Raw genomic sequence first — 18,104 nt, 5'->3', positions numbered from 1 at the left:
CAGATAGTAAATATTTTAGACTTTGCAAGCCATATGGTTTCTGTTGCAATTATTCAGTTCTGCTGTTGTAGAGCAGAAGCAGTCGTGGGTAATATGTAAAGGAATGGACATGGCTGTGTTCCAATAAAACTTTATTTGTGAAATCATGTTTTCATGTAGGCCAGATTTGGCCTGTGGGCTGTAGTTTGCTTGTGTTAATTAACTGGCCTAAATCAAAATAGAACTTAGTTTTTCTAAAGACAGGCTTGGTACATTTAATTTAAATAAAGATAATAGTTAATTTAAGTAATGCTAGTTATAACTTGAAAATTTATTGACAATGTTGAATATAGTAAAGCTACTAAAACCATAAGACAAGATAATATGACAAAATATATATCCTAAAACACAATTTCATGCAAGGCTTTGATAAATTTTTTTTAACTGAGTGGCATATGATCACGTCACTTTTAATTCTAGCTCTATTTTAATTCTAGCAGTTGCAAGATTATTATCCACATGTTGGTTTCTTGCTCTCTTTTATATGCTTATGAATACATAAAAGTGTTATTTTTGAAACTGGAAATAAAGAATGATTTTACATTTTACTGTGGTATCTGTGTTTCGTTTTCACTGCACAAATTCTCAATCCAGAATGAAGCATGAGTTAAGCACACATAACTTTCATTTTCAACAGAAATAAGATAACTTCTGTCCTCACTCTTGATGACTGCTAAATGAATAAGCTTGCTCACACATGTCAAAATTTCACAACTTCAGCACAATGTTCATTGCTTTCCAGTGAATGACTGGGTACTCTTTACTCACCGAAACCTAGAACTTGTCTAAGCCGAGTGAGTATACATCTTGAGCATTAGATCAGTCTGCAGCTCACAAAATTCTTTTCTTCTCTCAAAGTCAAATTCTCAGGCTGAGCAAGAGGTTCAGAGAAAGGGCCATACCCAGTCATACATATGTGTTAACTGTCCATTTTTTTCTTGCAGTTTGATTCCCTTCCTACATTTTCAAGCCCCAACAGCAGTGAAAACATTACAAGATTTTCTTTTGCAACATGAAATTTTTTCCAAATATTCAGTTTCCTTTTAAGTCCAAGAATGTTTCAATTGTGTTCAGCTAGTTCATGGGGAGAAAAATATCTTTAAGGAGGCTAGTTTCCGTAGCATTCTTCTTCTTCAAAGCACTCAGCAAAATCCAGCTACTGCTTTTTTGGAAAGTACTAGTACTCCTACTATACATATATATATGTATGTATTAGTTCAAACACCGTATTAAAAACTCTTCTCTCCTAAACCCCCAGATTTCTGCATTTAAAGGGAATTTATATGCTCTTTGTCCAGGTTTTTACAGTTTTTAAAAACATTTTCAAGTAAACTGATCTTTGCCTAATAAAGCTAATCACTTTTGTAGCCTCAACCAGAATGTAATTTATTTTATACTCACCTCTCTGCAAAGAAAGCAGTGTGTTGAGGCAATGTTAAGATTTTCCTTTTCAACATTTAGAGAGAGAAACCCTCTCATGGAGCTAACCATTGACTGGGCACTATCAGGACAGAAGCCAATATAATTTCTCCAAGACACATGTTTGTTTTTTTCCAAGTATGAAAACAAAACATTAAATATATCTTGACCTCTGTTTGTTTTGGGTAACTTATGGCAGCAGTAAAATCTTTCTTGAATTTCTCCATCATTTACAAATCTTATAAATGCTGTAGCATGACATTTATTGATGAAATCCATTTATTCATCAACCTGAAGAGAAAAGCTCTTGTTTTTCAGTTCATTACACAAAACCTATTCAATATTATGCGACATGTCATCACTGCATTGACATATTTTTTCAAGAGTGAAACCTTTTCAATTTCTCCTGCTGAATCTTATTTTACTCACTATATGCTGGCATTTTTAGTTGCTCACCAACTATGTAACTTTTTTCTTCTAGGCAATATGTTTTGTTGTTCAGTAACTTGATTTTGAGTCTTTTCACCGAATTTAACCTTTGCTTGACAAAAGCTTACTCTGTTTTGAAATTCCAATAGATGTTTAAAATAATCAGCACCTTTCCTTGTCAAATGGAGAGGATTTGTAGTTAAGTGTCTTTCCAAGATTTCTGGAGGCATTGCAACATTTTAACTTGCCGGCCACAGACAATATGCAAGGGACCAAGATAACTTGGATTACCAGCCCATGCAAAATCCATTGATAAATATTTTCACTTGTAATGAAAGAACTTTTCTGGGGGTCTCCCTTGATGTACTAGTGCACTGAAATAACCAAGAAGATTATAATTCTTCATCACCTACTGTATGAGAGTTATTCATAGGCCTAACTCTAGAAGCATCCTCTTCCATCCAACATCCTTCAAAAATTGCCATACTGGACCATCAGACTTGATTGCAAAATACAAACACTAATAAAATATAAAACAAAACGGTATAACAAATAACTAAATCAGACACTTCAACAATAAAAACGTCATAATCATAATGCAATTCACTTTTAACCTACATAATCCATAGTTTGCAATATTCATAAGAATAACAAAGCAACAGGAGGACAGTTAAGTTATGGCACATAAAAATTCCTTTCACATCAGAAGGTAAATTACATTAATTCCTATGATATCAGAAGAGTTGTTGTCTCCCAGGAAGTCACTTGGAGGCATGCATGGCCAACAGTGTGGGAAGGGATGAAAAGGCTCAGGGAAGTGGACATGCTGGAACAGATATATTATGTGAGGGCAGAAGATCCATCAGCCGTTTAATGGGAAACTTGAAGAAACATGCGATTCACCAAGGCCTTCAGGAATGCACTGGAGAGATGGGCACCATTGTTCTTGGTTGATGGTCATAAACTTGGCTTGTTCATAATTATGGGCATGATGAGGTCCCAAAGCTGCAGAAAGAAGATTACAAATACTGTAATGACTGACAGTTTCAGAGGCATAGCTGAGGAGGCTTGAGATGATTAATAGAATATAGTATCCTTAGTGGTAACATAGATTAGCAGCCAACAAGAGTGTTGCTTAATATATACAATCAAAAGTAGGTAAGTATGCATACTTAAGAGACTGTGGGTGGGCCACTTCAGTTGGAAGTCATGATCTTTTGCCAAATTCTCAACTTGATTACTTTTCAGACCCAGAAGCTTTTGACTAAATAGGTAGTCAGATCTCCAGAAAAAGGACCATGCAACACCATGGCTGGTGTATATTGTAATATTTTCCCAAAAGACACTGATAGTCATTTACTCAGGTGACTGTGTTTGAGGGATAAAGTAATATCCAGACATTTTGAAGGTTATTGGATGCAAGGTCTAAGTTGACACTGATACCAGAAGTCTCAAAGTATTATCTGGGATCCTGTTAGAGTGGGGGCCTAAAGGGACCAGGTAATAAACAGAGTCCTGGCAAAGGTAGGTTTACAGTAGCGCTACTGGCTCTGCGAGTCCCTCCAATGTTACTGGTCTTGTAGAGACGAAACACTTTATCATGGGCCACCAAGTAACTGTGCATCCAGAACTCTACATTATGAACTGAATTGTGTCAGACCTCTAGGTCAATAAAGTCAGGTAAAATAAAATAAAGTCCAACAACATTCCACTGTAACATGAAAATGGTCACCTCCCAGGTCCATGAATATATAATTGGAATTGACATACTTGGCAGTTGATGTAAACCCCATGATAGATCATTGTCCTGTGGAATCAGAGTGGTCAAGTGGAAGCCTCTGAAACTGTTCTCTTCCCCCGCCAAAATATAGCTAATCAAACAATATGGCATTCCAAGGGGATGGTAGAGATTAGTTCTAGTCTTAAGGATCTTAAGGATATAAGGGTGGTGATCATTATTATATTGCCATTAAATTCTGGAGTCGTGTCCGTGAAGAAAATATATGTATTCTAGAGAAAGACTTTATACTACTGCTAGCTCACCCAAGTAGTAGCCCTGATTGTGGCTGCTGGAGCAGATGTGGTATCTTTGCTGGAGCAGATTATGATGGCCTAAGGCACATGGTATGCAGCCACTGATGTGGTAAGTGCCTTATTTTCTATTACAAATAGTTTGGATTCATGTAGAATGGAGAAGAAAAAACATTTATAGTGTTGTCCCACAACTATAGTTACTTTCTTTCTTTCTGTCATAATATAGTCAGAAGAGATATGGACTGTTTGGACATACTGCAAAATATCACATAGATTCCTAATATTCATGCCACCATGTTGATCAGGCAAGGTTGGCAAGAGGTGGCTAGCATGCTGGAGGCCTTGGTAAGACTTAGGGGCTATAGAAGAGTGGAGATAAAATTTAGAAAGGTTCAGGGTCCTGCCACGTGGGTAAATTTTTAAAGCTCCAGGGTATGGCTTGTTCCAGAACATCCCCTCCAAAGTTAAAAAGACACATTTCTGCCTCTTGCTTTCCCTACTACTATAAAGGAAGCACAATGCCCAGTAGACCTCTTTGGATTCTGGAGGGAACACATTCCCCACTGAGGAATAATTCTTTGGTCCATATACTATTAGGTGTCATGAAAGGCTTCTAGCTCTGAGAGGGACTGGAGCAGGAAAGGGCTCTGCAACAAGTCTACACTGTGGTTCATGCAGCTCTGCCACTTGGGCCATATGGTCCAGAAAAACCTATGGTAATGGAGGTGGCATGGTAGGGTTACAGGTTTTGGCAAGTCCCCATGGGAGAATCACAACTTAGGCCCCTGGGGTTCCAGAATTAGGATATGCCTTCTTCAGCAGAGAATTATGCACCTTTTAAGAAACAACTCCTGGCAAGTGCTCTGTCCTGTAGAGATGGAACATTTGACTATGGGGCACCAAGTGGCTGTGCATCCAGAACTCTACATTATGAGTTAGATTCTGTCAGAAATACCAGGTCAATGAAGTCAGGTAGGCCCAACAGCTGTTCATTGTAAGATGGAAATGGTACATCTGTGTTCAAGCCCAAGCAGGAGGAGAGGATACCAGTAAGCTGTATGAGCAGTTAGTCCAGGACCTCATGTCACCCAACACAGTTTGTCCCTCCCTCAGTTTGCACCTATGACCTTGCAGAGGAAGGAGAAAAAAGATTGAGTTTGGTTTACAGATAGGTCAGCTTGATTTGTCGGTGTAAGCCAAAAATAGGCAGTGGCTACAATACAGCCACATTCAGGGGACACCTTGATGTACAGCTGTGAAGAAAAATATTCCCAATGAGCAGAGTCAAGTGGTGCACCTGGTCATCCACTCTGCGTGGAAGGAGAAGTGGTCCTAGGTGAGAATATATACAGAAGCGTGAGCAGTGGCAAACGGCCTGGCCAGCTGGCCAGGAGCATGAAAGAAAAAGGATGAGATCAACAATAAGGAGGTGTCGTGAAGAGCTGTGTGGATGAGCATACGGAAATGGGCACTAAGGATGAAAACCATTTAAACAGTGGGGACGGGGAAATACATGTAGAACCCAGATAATCCCCTTGGGTGCTTTTCAGTACTCTTTTGCCTAATTGTGACTGTGGGTGAACAAATGCAGCAACTGTGGCCTCAGAAGGATATAGTTACTTTGGGAATTTGAGGCACGCTATCAGTTAAGTCACTGAGACAAGCAGAGAATGGATGTTTAGAATGGGCAGTGGAGGAAGGAAACCAACTGTCATACTTTGTCCCATTAATCTCCGTCTTCTAAGTTTCACCACACAAAGAGAGGTCAATTGGAACCTGGAAGGTCTATAACCCAAGCATATATGGAAAAGTGGATTCATGCAGCACACAAGGTGGAATGTGGCCATCACCGAAGTGTGCTGCTTGGATTTCCTTTAAAGAAAGAATTTTCTGGTCAGCTGTGAGGATGGCGTGCTGCACTGTTTGAACCCAGGCCATGTTCTTCCAAGGCAGCCTATTAAAATGACTGAGTATGGCCGGGTAATAGGATCTGGTAATTTATGTCCAACGAGAGACTCCTTTATTTGATGTCTTTGTGCCAGAGTAACCTGTTCAGCTGCCTGACACTTTCATCAAATTGCGCTGTCATCTTAAAATCTTTCTTCCTGATTATCCTTTCTTTTCTTCTCCTTTCACAGGTGTCAGATCAGCATTCCAGTCTGAAGGCTTTTCCTGCCTACTTCTGTTCTTCCTTCCCTTTGTCTTTCATAGGCATTTTCCCCAATAAATCTCTTTCACTTCTAACTCTCTTGGTGTCTACCCCTGGAGGATCCAACCAACACAGCTTCAAGGAAGGTTGATTTCCGGAGGAAAAAGCTGATGTCATCAGCCTGTCATCATCTCTTCAATGTAATATCATGCTCACCAATTATCATTGGCCTCCTTTAGCTTGTGTCAAAAACTGAGAACCGACTCAACCAGGTGAACATGATCCTTCTGCATACTTTTATTCTGGGTTTAAAGGCATTTGATGAAATCACAAATGAAGTTGCTTGGTGACTGTCTACCACTGTAAGTGCTAGTATTCCACAGACCTCAAAGTTCCAAAAACCATGTATGATTTCTTTTTTCAGTCACAATCTCTCAGGGAACCCCTAGAGACATCTTGTGGAATCCTAGGTTTCCAGAGAACTCTGCTGAAGAAACTCTGTTTTAGAAGTGTTTTCTTCATCCTCTTATTCATGTTCCCCACATTCTTCCTATGAATCTCTGTTCTTGTGTTTCAGTTGCCACTTTTTCTCCCCTCTGCTGTCTGTCAGGTCTCACCTTACATAGTTTCTGTGAGGGGGCAAAAACAGCCCTGCCAGTAATCCCATATATCTTTGAAACTTCATTTCTGTTCTGGAGTTGGTTGGAGGAGAGAAAATGACACCCAGTGTTCTACTGAGAAAGAGGAGGAGAAAAACAACTCCCACAAGGTTAAAGCTATGGGATGTAATCCTGTTGCATGTCTTTTTAGCTAAGAACTTTAGCCAAGGCCTCCTAAGGAGGCCTAGAAATGTTAAGATAGCCCTAAATTAAAACACTAAATTTTTAAAGTAAACATTTCTTTATAACACTCCCAAACTTCCATCAACTCCCTCTCCCTCCAATACATTCACATGACTCTCAGAGTTTTTATACTTTCTTTCGCTGGTTTATCCTTTTCCTAACAGGTTGATGATGCTTTTTCCCACAGAAAAAGAACCATGACTATTTATTTGGTTGATTTTTCCACAGTCTCTAATTCCTAGTTTGCTGACTTAATGTAAAGTGTGGCTCTAGTCTATAGAGTTTTCCATTTGTTTTATACCAATTTATGATTTACGATTTTAAACATTTTTCTTTTGCTATAAATTATCAAATATCACTATCAGTGGATTGAGAAAATCACGTCTTGGCAAACATATGGGTGAGTGCTGATGACAGCAATAGGTTCCAGAGGAGACACAGTCTTGTAATTAGGTTTGAAGATTGTCAGTTCACAACTGTTTTTAACAGGCCTATGTGATTCTCAAGAGCTTCAACATATGTTTATGTCAGAATGATGACAACGCAGATCTAAGTATCAAAGACCTGAGGTGGAGAGTATTAAAGATCTTTTCTCATTATTCTTGTACCTATTTATCTGATATATCACAGAATTAGGTGTTTCACAAAAGCATATTTCCCATTAAATGTAATGATCCATTTTAAGTGGCAGTTAACTTTTTTACTCATTTTTGGTGGAAATACATCAAAAACAGCATTACACATTTTACTGACTTTATAAACTGTTTGTACTTGGATTTTTAAACTTTTTTGTAAGATAACTGGGGGTTCTTATCAACTGTGGAAGAACCTTCTTACCCCACATCCTGTTCACAATCAGTGAGGGGTTTCTCACTTCAAATATGTCTTTTCTTTCTGGACAGATTGCCTCCCCTGACTTTCTGGCTTCTTTCATGCCCTGGTGAGCTAGAATAAACAACACGAAAGAAACTCTAAATCCTACTTTTCTTTCTCCTCTGAGGTCAAATCCCGAGGTCAGCAAAAGTGGCAAGCTTTCTTCTCCTTGAACTCCAACCCTACTTGAACCTTCTCTTTTCTCAGGATGAGATTCCCTAGGGAAATCTCAGTCACTAGGAAACCGAGATCTCCCTCTTCTGAGGTTTTTCCTAAGGAAATCTCAGTCCCTCAAGTAAACAACATTTTTAGACCCAAATGTTTAGTCTCACAGGCAGGCAGGAGCTTGTCTGAATTCTAGGTTGAAATAACTAGTATAAACATGGGGTTCTTGACTTAAATGCATTCATAAATAAAAAACCTCAAAAGACTACTTATTTTCACTTCCATTCTTTTTCTTCCATACTATATACGTACCATGCATATGAGGAGTTAGGAATAACAGTTCCGTGGGCAGCTGGAACAAGATATCTAGGAGGGCTAAAAATGGCGGCGGGGATGGCCATGTGAATTTTGGGAACACTGTAGAGATATTTCTGGCATATTTAGTCTTTCTGTCACCCAAGCTGACAATCACCCATGCATAGGCATTAGAAGTATGCTTTGTTGTAAATTACTAGGTTGAAAATACCATAGTTTTACATTTAGGAGACCTGGGATCTTGTCCTGGTTCTGCTGCTTATTATTAGCTTTGTGACCAGGGCAAATTATTTTACATTTATCCCCAAGTTTCTTACTTGTGAAAAAACCATTAATGTTTAACAACAAGTTTTGTTGATTATATGATATAACATATGTGAAACTTTGACTATTATAAATTGTTACAAAAATGTAAGGCTGTATTACTAGTAGGGAACATGGTGGTAGGGATTTATAGGAGAGGAAGCGGAAAAGAACACACATGGTCACTTAGGCTAACTATCTTTCTAGTGCCTTCCCAAGAGACAAGGAATCACTAAACTTGTCAAAGCCTGACATTCAGTGGGACTCATTTTACTGAGATGTTGGGTTCCTATATGCAAAATATGGGGTCCCAAGTTCTACTTTGTCTCTTGTACTTGCTGCATCTATTTGGTTAGTGTACCTGGCAGGGCTTATCTCAACAGGCCCAGCTGTCACCTGGTTCTTGTGTTCTGACAGTGGCTAAGTAGGCAAAGTGGGCACCATCCTCATTTACAGTGATGGCCACTTCAGATTCAGAGAAATGGAGCAAAGGAAATGCTATGCATTCTTTTAGGCTTAGCTCTTCCACATCAGCAGAGTTTGCCACAGAATCCTTGCATTTAGAAGAATAAAAATGTACCTTGTGTTAAGAAAACTTATTCTTCATTCTCTATCACGGTGTTGATACTTTTGTATTTAGCTCTCTCAACAGAGAATCCCTGAAGGGAGGAAGAATGAGTATTTATATTGTAGCACCTAAACCACAACCCAAACTTCTAACACGGGTAGAGGGTATACTAGGCAGGGGGTATAGAGAAAAAAATCTATTGCTCACGAGCTACAGGAGATCAACTTCTAGTAAGGGAGATAAATGCTTAAATAAATAGTTACCGTGTCACTAAAATAAAGTGCTAAGAATGTGCAAACTGTATTTTGCTGCAGCCAGGTCTGGAAAGCTCAGGAAGGATGGTGTGATGCCTGAATTGAGTCTTAAAGGATAAACGAATGTCAGTTAGCAGGAGATAATTAGAAGCTGTACTAGGTAGAGGGAGAAGCATGAGTTGGTGCATAGGGCTATGTGAATAGAAAATTGTTAGTAGCCTGAAATTGTTAGAGCATACAGTGCGAGGTAGGGAGTAATGAGAGATGCAGCTGGAACACCAGGCAGGGGATGACTAATGAAGGTTTATGCCACATTAGGAACTTGAATTTTCTCCTGGAGTCAAAAGGGAACTGTTGAAGGGTTCTGAGTAGATACAGTGGCATAGTCATATCTGCATTTTTTTAAAACAAATTTGGCAGCTATGCACTTGGTAAATTTGGGGGTAAAGTGACTGGAAAGCTGTTAGGAGGCTCTTTCAAGAATAATTTAGCTCAGAAATAGAATTTGGGAATTCGGCATTTTATATATAAAATATATAATATATTTATAATATATAAATATTACAGATAGTATATTATATACTATATTAACATTTTATAAATATTATAAATAATATATATAATACATACAATTTTTAAGCAGAAACTTACTTTCTCCTGTTTTATATAGGTACTATGCATATACAGAGTGTTTTCAAAATATACGCATATCTGAGTTTGTCGAGAAGCTGGATCAGGGTATCTGTATGGGCTCAAGAGTGGCTGGAAGGGGGCTGGCCCTGTGGCCTAGTGGTTAAGTTCACGCACTCCACTTCAGTGGCCCAGGGTTTCACCAGTTTGGATCCTGGGCATGGACCTACCACTGCTCGTCAAGCCATGCTGAGGCAGCATCCCACACAGCAGAACTAGAAGGACCTATAACTAGAATATACAATTATGTACTGGGAGGCTTTGGGGAGAAGAAAATACCCAAAAGATTGGCAACAGATGTTAGCTCAGGGCCAATCTTTAAAGAAAAGAAAAGAATGGCTGGAGGGAGAGTGACATACATTTTGGGAACACTACAGATATATTTCTAATATATTTAGTCATTCTGTCACTCACTTGAAAATCACTTATGCACAGGCACTTGAAATATGCTTGGTTGCAAATTGCTAGGTTGAAAATATCATAGCATTTAAACCAAAAGTCTATCTCACTGTTCTTGACATCTTGGACTATGATGAGTTTTTGTTATGATGATAAATAACGGTTTGCTTTTCTTCTTTTAGAGAAAGTGAATTGAAACCTTCAGGACAATATTAGCATGAGCTGTATTCACAAGTTTCCCTGAAGTGAATTCTTCAAATAAATGATTAATAATTTTAATTGTTTGTCATCCAAGAAACATCATGTATGATATAATCATCTTATGACTAGGGCTATCTCTTTCATCAAATAAAATTGATGATGTTTACTCAGGAGTACTCCTGTATATAGGTAAAGTCACAGAATATGCCAAGGCAAGTGAGAAGTCAAGTAGCTACTGTCTTCAAAGTGTCCCTCTGGGAAACCTGATACTTCTTGAGGTGTAACATTTCACATTCCCTTGTAAGGGGTAAGCTCAAGCTGCTTCGGTACTTTTCGATGTGTGATTGTACTATATTAACTGAAGAAAATATTTGAAGGTGATTGTCAAAAGGATAACACACGTGTCGTATTTTCTGACTAGATGGATGTTAAACATTAATTCCAGGAATGATTTAGTGGACAGATGCGACATTCTGATCTGGAATCTACTCCTAGTCTCTTGCAAATGTGACCGAGAGCAAGTAGTAAGCCTCCAAGGATCTTGGTTTCTCCTATAAACTGGGTAATAAAACTTACCTCACAGAGTTTTGAAAACTAGATGAGGAAAAGTATTTAAAGTGCCTAGACTGACAAAGAGCAGACATTCTATAATTATTGTTTTCTTTGTATTCTTTGTTGTCACTTTCTGATAGTTGGTAATTTTCTTCTCTTTATCACGTTCTGCACTTTCTCAGTTTTGTCATCACTTTTTGCTAACTGTTAGAGTACTAGAGAGGTGAGTCCCGGGACACCCTTTGTTTTCTGTCTTTAGTGCTGGGTGTCCTCATTCAGTTCCAAAAACAGTCTCAGTGTGCTTATGACTCTCAAATTTTTATCTACAGTCATAGCTTACTCCAGTAACTCTGGATTTGTGTACCCAATTGCCTACTTGAAAGCACTACTTGGATGCCTAATAGGCATTTTATTAATTAATTAATTAATTAATTAATTTATTACTGCATAACAAACTGTCCCAAAACTTAGTAGCTTGAAACAACTAGTGTCTCCCAGTTTCTGTGATTCAGGAATACAGGCATTGTTTAGCTGGATTGTGCTGGCTCAGGGTCTTTCATGAGATTCAGTTGAGATATTGATCAGGGCTGCAGGCATCTAAAGACCTGTTTGGAGCTGGAGGAACTGCTTCCGGGATGGCTCATTCATGTGGCTATTAGCAGGAGGTCTAAGCTCCTCATCACACAGATCTCTCCTCGGGACTTTTTTTGCATGATCTTCCAACATGGCAGTTGGCTTTTCCCAAAACAAGTGAGCCGAGAGAGTAAGCACAATTCTTTCCCTGGCCTCTCTTTAGATTTACATTTCATTTGACTTCTTAACCCAAGCTTCATTCCTGAAGGCTGTCTTTCAGGTGTCTTTTCCCTCCAGGCAAGAGCCTACATCTATACCAATCTATCCCATCCTAATCCTATATTCTAGAACTCACGCTTAGACCTGGGACCCTAGATCACAGCTTTTCAAGAGGGGATTTATCAGTACAATATTAGAGACAATTCTCAGTAAAGTAGTTGTTAATGGATATTATACATTTAACAACAAAAGTATTTACTTTTAAAAGTACATAATGCAAATTAAAATAACTTTCCATTTCTAATGCATTGATGGCATGAGACAGATAGTTTTATACTAAGGGAAACATTAGGGTTATAAAATTTGGGGAAAAGTTTTCAGCATCATGTATCAAAAATTTTAAAATTGTTTATTTCATTTGACCAGGTCTTCTAGTTCCAATAAAATGATCTTAAATGCTAAATTTATTCACAAAGATATTTATCACAGTATTGTGTATAACAGCAAATTATATATCCCATAAATATAGAACAATTAAAAATATGGTGAAATATATATTGAATTAAATAATATATAGCCTTTAAAATAAGATTTTAGGAGGAATTTTTAATCACGTGAGAAAGAGTTACACTCAAAATGTTAAGTGAAAAAAGACAATATAAATTTCTATTTAGTGCATAAACATGTAAATATGAAGTCAAAATGTATTTTTAAAATCAATAACAGGGGGCTGGCCCCAGGGCCAAGTGGTTAAAGTTCTGTATGCTCCGCTTCAGTGGCCTGGGTTCACAGGTTCGGATCTCAGGCACGGATATAGTGCACTCATCAGCCATGTTATGGAGGCATCCCCTATACAAAACAGAGGAAGATTGGCACAGATGTTAGTGCAGGGCTAATCTTCCTTAAGCAAAAAAAAAAAAAAAAAAAAAAAAGAGGAAGATTGGCAACGGATGTTAGCTCAGGATAAATCTTCCTTACCAAAACAAAAAGTCAATAATAAAATATTTCTAAATTCTCATATTGATTGTGTCTGAATAGAGAGGGATCTTGAATTTTTTTGCTTCTTTATACCAATAATATTATTTATCTGGGAATTGTTCTAAAATAATTCTTCAAATGATCAGATCTTACATTTTTTAAAAACTAAATCATTGAAATAATTCAAAGTGATACGCTGAAGAAAAACAACCATTTGTGTAAGAAGTAATAAAAAGATATTTCTGAAGGAACAAGTGTACGAGGCTGGTACTTGAGCCATTGGCAATGTGGAAGAATGACCAGAGCTATTGATATTTACTGCATAATATTCTAGTTCCATGAGTTCTGTCTATTTAATTATGAAGACTATTTCTTGGTCTTTCTTACTCTCCTGACGAGAGAGAGCATATCCTAAGTGAAGAGAGAACCAGTCATAGAAGCTGTTAACAGGAATCCAAAGGGAGGATCAACTCTGAGTTCAGCTGTGTGTCTTCTCACCATTTTGTATATTGATTAAACACTGCAAAGGCTTAAAGTCAATGTCCCATAGAGAGGCAATGTGGCAGGAGGCATGAAAAGTAAAGCTGAAAGAAATTTGTTGATAAAATATCTACAAAAGTGCTTCTAACCCAGAGGGGAAGCATTAAAATAAAGGAGAGGGGGCATTATCTCTATTTCTGCAAAGGAATGCAGAAGAATTAATGAACACTATGAATGCAGAAGAATTAACGAACACTAGGAAAAGAACAAAAGAAGCTCCACAAGAAATGAAACTTCCAAGATTTTGGTACTACCACACATTAATCAGAAATGCTAAAATAAATTGACTGACAATACCTTTTCGGCAAGGATGTGGAGCAATGGGAACTCTCATTCACTACTAGTGGGTGTGTAAATTGATACAGCTTATTTGAAAAGAGTTTTAACTTGTCTAGTCAGATTTAATATATTCGTACTCTTTTACCTGGAAACCACTCCTAGAAGTTCTACGCCATGAATCTGGGCACTCTCTGAACCACAATACAAGTGCAAGAATGTCCAAAGCAGCATTCTTTATAATATCCAAACGTCTATCACAGAAAAATGGTGTATTAGTTAGGGTTCTCTATAAAAACAGAACCATATATGTATATGTTTGAGGAGATTTGTTATAGGAATTGGGTTGTGCCGTTATGAAGCCTGAGAAGCCCCACGATCTGCCATCTGCAAGCTGGAAAACCAGGAAGGCTGGTAGTGTAGTTCAGTCCAAGTCCAAAGCCCAGAGAACCAGGAGCGCTAATGTCCGAGGGCAGGAGATGGATGTCCCAGTTTAAACAGAGAGCAAATTTGCCCTTCCTCTGCCATTTTTGTTCTAGTCAGTCCCTTAATGAATTGGGTGATGCCCACTGCATTGTTGAGGGCAATCTTTACTCAATCTACCTATCCAAATGCCAATCTCTTCCAGAAACACCCTCACAGACACACTCAGAAATGATGCTATCTGTGCATCCCTTAGTTCGGTCAAATTGACACAGAAAATTAACCATCAATTAACAAATGAAGAAATAGATTATGGCATATTCACAAAAAGGATTCTTTAAAGTAGTGAAAAATGAGTCAACTATAGCTACCTATAAAAACATATATGAGTCTCACAGACATTTGAGTTGAAAGAAGCAACATGCAAAAGAATACACAGAATATAAATTTATATTTAGTTCAAAAACAGGCAAACAATCTACATTTTCAGGGCTGCATGCATAGGTGGTAAAACTTTAAAGAAAAATCAAAGTTATGGCTATCACCAAAATCAGGATGATGATGATCACATCTGATAATTAAAGATTATCAGGCAGAGATTGATGATGGTAATCAAGAATGAGCACATGGGGATATTCTGGGATGCTGGTAATCTTATAATTCTTAATCTGGATGGTGATTAGATAAGACTATGCTTAATAATTTTTGTTACACTCTACACATCTTTTATCCACCTCTCTCTATATATTTTATATTTTACAATTAAAAGGAAAAAAAGATTGCGTGGTCACAGTAGGCCGCTGGAGGTCAATGATATACAAGAGGCAGATGGAAAAAGCTGTAAAGAAGAGAGTTCTTTTCAAAAAGGAAAGAAGGAGAAAAAAAAGAATGATGCAATGAACTACTTTGGTACTGTTAAAGGGGAATATTTATTCCATTCTCCTGATGTTTCCTTCCATGTGGCAGGACATCCATTAGCGTGTCACTCCTGGTATGTATTTACTCTCCATTATCCTTCCCCTGAGGATGGCAATTAGGGGGCTGCAGAGGTAAATGACATACCTAGCTGATGAGTTTTGGAGAAAAACTAGGGCATGAATAGCCCAGGCACTTTCTCTTTCTTTTCTTCTGTGAGTGAGCTAATTGCAGGGAATACATGTTAGTTTCTGCTCTTCCAAATATAAGGACCCATGTGGTGAGGTCACCCCCAATCTACTGTGAATCTAACACTGAATGGGTGGATACATTTTTCCCAGTCAGGAGTTAAGTATTAGGAAGCTCACTTGCTCACAAAAACCCACATTCTCCAATTTCTGTCTTATCAATAATAACATCAATAATTTGATATTCATCTGCTGACTTCTGGCCTTAGTTTTTGATTGACTCAAAACCAAAGTAGGAGAAGATCTTTATTTATCTCCCACTCACCTGTCTATAGTTTTGGGTAAGATGACCATCATGAGTCCATTTCAGTGAGGAGGTCTATGTCCAGCTCCTCAATTCCCCTGCTCTAGTACCGTGCATGGCATTATGGGACTCCCTGTGGCTTAAGCGTTTAAAAGTAATTTCATCTTCCTTCCTATTTTCCAAATCAGGACTAAAGAAGGACTTTTATGATCAGCCATACAGTAATGAATGCATTTTGGAAGCAGGCCCTCAAGATGTCATAGCAACAATGACAAACCAAAACAAAGCTAATTTGAGGATGTATACATGGGAAAAACAATATAATAAATGTCTCCCTCCTGATATACCTTTACTATACGAAACAAAATAAGATTAGAACATAAATGTGTCCAGTTTCAATGAGCCAAAGGGCATATCATACCTATTTTATAAGAACAGGGCAGGATAAAGAGAGCATGAACAGTACAATGAAAACTCTTACAGCCCCAACAAAATAATTATTGTTTGTAATAAAAACATTATTAATAGTAATGTTTGCAAGTGCCCTATGAATTGGTAGCTGTTATTCCTAGCTATTAAGAGTACCGACGGTGTCAGGAATCAAACTGAGAAAGAGGAGGATCATGAAACTCCCAAATAAAAGGCTAAGATCTGTTTCCATATATATCGTCCTCATTACTTCATCTTCCTTTAAGACTGCTTAACTCCCTCACATCTGAATAGCTACTGAAGGAATTTGTGGTCTGCAGAGAAAATAAAGGCTACTTCCTTACAGTTAGATCTACGACTACTCCTTAAGAAACAGACATTTTTAGTAAACACAGATAAATAAAATAGAGAAATGGGGAAGTCTTTCCATAGCTGTGAAAAAAAGAGGCATCTGAGACTTATGGATTGACTTTAAACTCTCATTACAGGTCAACACCCCATTCCAAATTTAAAATAAGGAGAAGCATAACCCAGTGTGAAGTTCAGGATGACGCCAGAAAAAGATGAACTAGCTGTCTTTCATGAGGCTTTACAAGGTGCCATTATCTTTGTCATGGTCCAGGGTGTGATCATCAGCTTTGCAGTCTCAGAAACCTAAATTTTTTTTTTAAGAATCCTTTTTTTTTTTAAAGATTGGCACCTGAGCTAACATGTGTTGTCAATCTTCTTTTTCTTTTTTCTTCTTCTTCTCCCCAACCCCCCCAGTACATAGTTGTATATTCTACCCTATGAGTGACTCTGGTTGTGGTATGTGGGACGCCACCTCAGCATGACCTGATGAGTGGTGCCATGTCTGCCCCCAGGATCCAAACCCGAGAAACCCTGGGCAGCCTAAGCAGAGCACATGAACTTAACCACTTGGCCATGGGGCTGGCCCCAGAAACCTAAAGTATTATTTTCCAACACAAATAGACTCACAATAATTGAGTTCATCAAACTGATGTATAAAATCAAAATGCTAATATGTTAATTTAAAAAGAAAAGTGAAACATTTACATAAAGTAGCATTCTCATACTAGCATTTCTAGAATGTGTTCATTCAGTAGACAAACAAGGCAGAATCTGAAGAATGCTTGGGAAACACAGAAGCAGAGCAACCCCACCATCAGCTCTCACTTTCACTTCTTCAGTAAACTTCAAGTCTGGGTTTGTATATACTTACTCTTCCTTCCTTAATCAGGGTGAAGCCGTTGTGGATTAATTTAAAAAATGCTATACAGTGAAGTTTTGTCCCCATGTAAAACTCTTCAACTGCTTGCTTTTGCAGGCAGAAAATCTAAACTCTTCACACTGCCTAGAAGTCTCTGTACATTATGACCCCAGTTTACCCTGAGAGAATTTAATCTGAGATGCTTAAATTTTATAGCAATACGTTCAAGTATAAAAACACCATTATTGAAATTCCTGTCAGAAAAATATTTTTATTGTGACAAACTAGTTCATATTCCTCCTTTCCTCATGAGAAAGTCATTTTAATAATTTATTTTTAATAATGTGCTTAATTAAACAAGGGTCTTATTGGACTGACGTCGCTCTAACGCCATGGTGCCTACCTAAGCAAACCAAAATCTAAGCCTGCAAATGTCTCAAGGTTATGCAACCAAAATGCTAAGGACAACCAATCACAAATAGTCAACTGGGCTTTAAGTTATAGCCGATCAATAATTTCCTTTCTCTGCTTCCACAGTTTCTCTATAAGTACAAGTCGCTCCCCCAGCTCCTGTTGGTGGAGAGCTCCTAACCACTTGTGGTTTGACCCGGCCTATTGGGGTGGATAAATATGCAAATAAACTCTTAAAATTTTTAATTTGCCTCAGTTTATCTTTTAACAGCAGGTTTATTTTTGGCAGAGCAACTTATTTTGAAAATCAATTGTTACCAAGATAGGAATGATCTCTATTAATGTTTTATGAGAACATCTAACCTCAATCACAGGGGTTTAGGAAGGGTCCCAGGACCTGCACTTG

At 38.0% G+C, this 18,104-nt stretch overlaps 1 long non-coding RNA gene across 1 annotated transcript; it reads right to left on the bottom strand.

The window, feature by feature from the left end:
- Positions 1-287: 287 nt before the first annotated feature.
- LOC138920733 (uncharacterized) lies at positions 288-6,419 on the bottom strand. Its single transcript, XR_011432449.1, has 2 exons — positions 6,287-6,419; positions 288-2,892 (listed from the first exon to the last, which is right to left on the bottom strand). It is a non-coding gene; the product is annotated as an uncharacterized lncRNA (long non-coding RNA).
- Between the last annotated feature and the right edge of the window lie 11,685 nt (positions 6,420-18,104).

This window comes from Equus caballus, chromosome 25 (assembly GCF_041296265.1).
Source record: "Equus caballus isolate H_3958 breed thoroughbred chromosome 25, TB-T2T, whole genome shotgun sequence".
NCBI classification, from domain to species: domain Eukaryota; kingdom Metazoa; phylum Chordata; class Mammalia; order Perissodactyla; family Equidae; genus Equus; species Equus caballus.
This window is presented reverse-complemented; position numbering and strand designations above follow the sequence as displayed.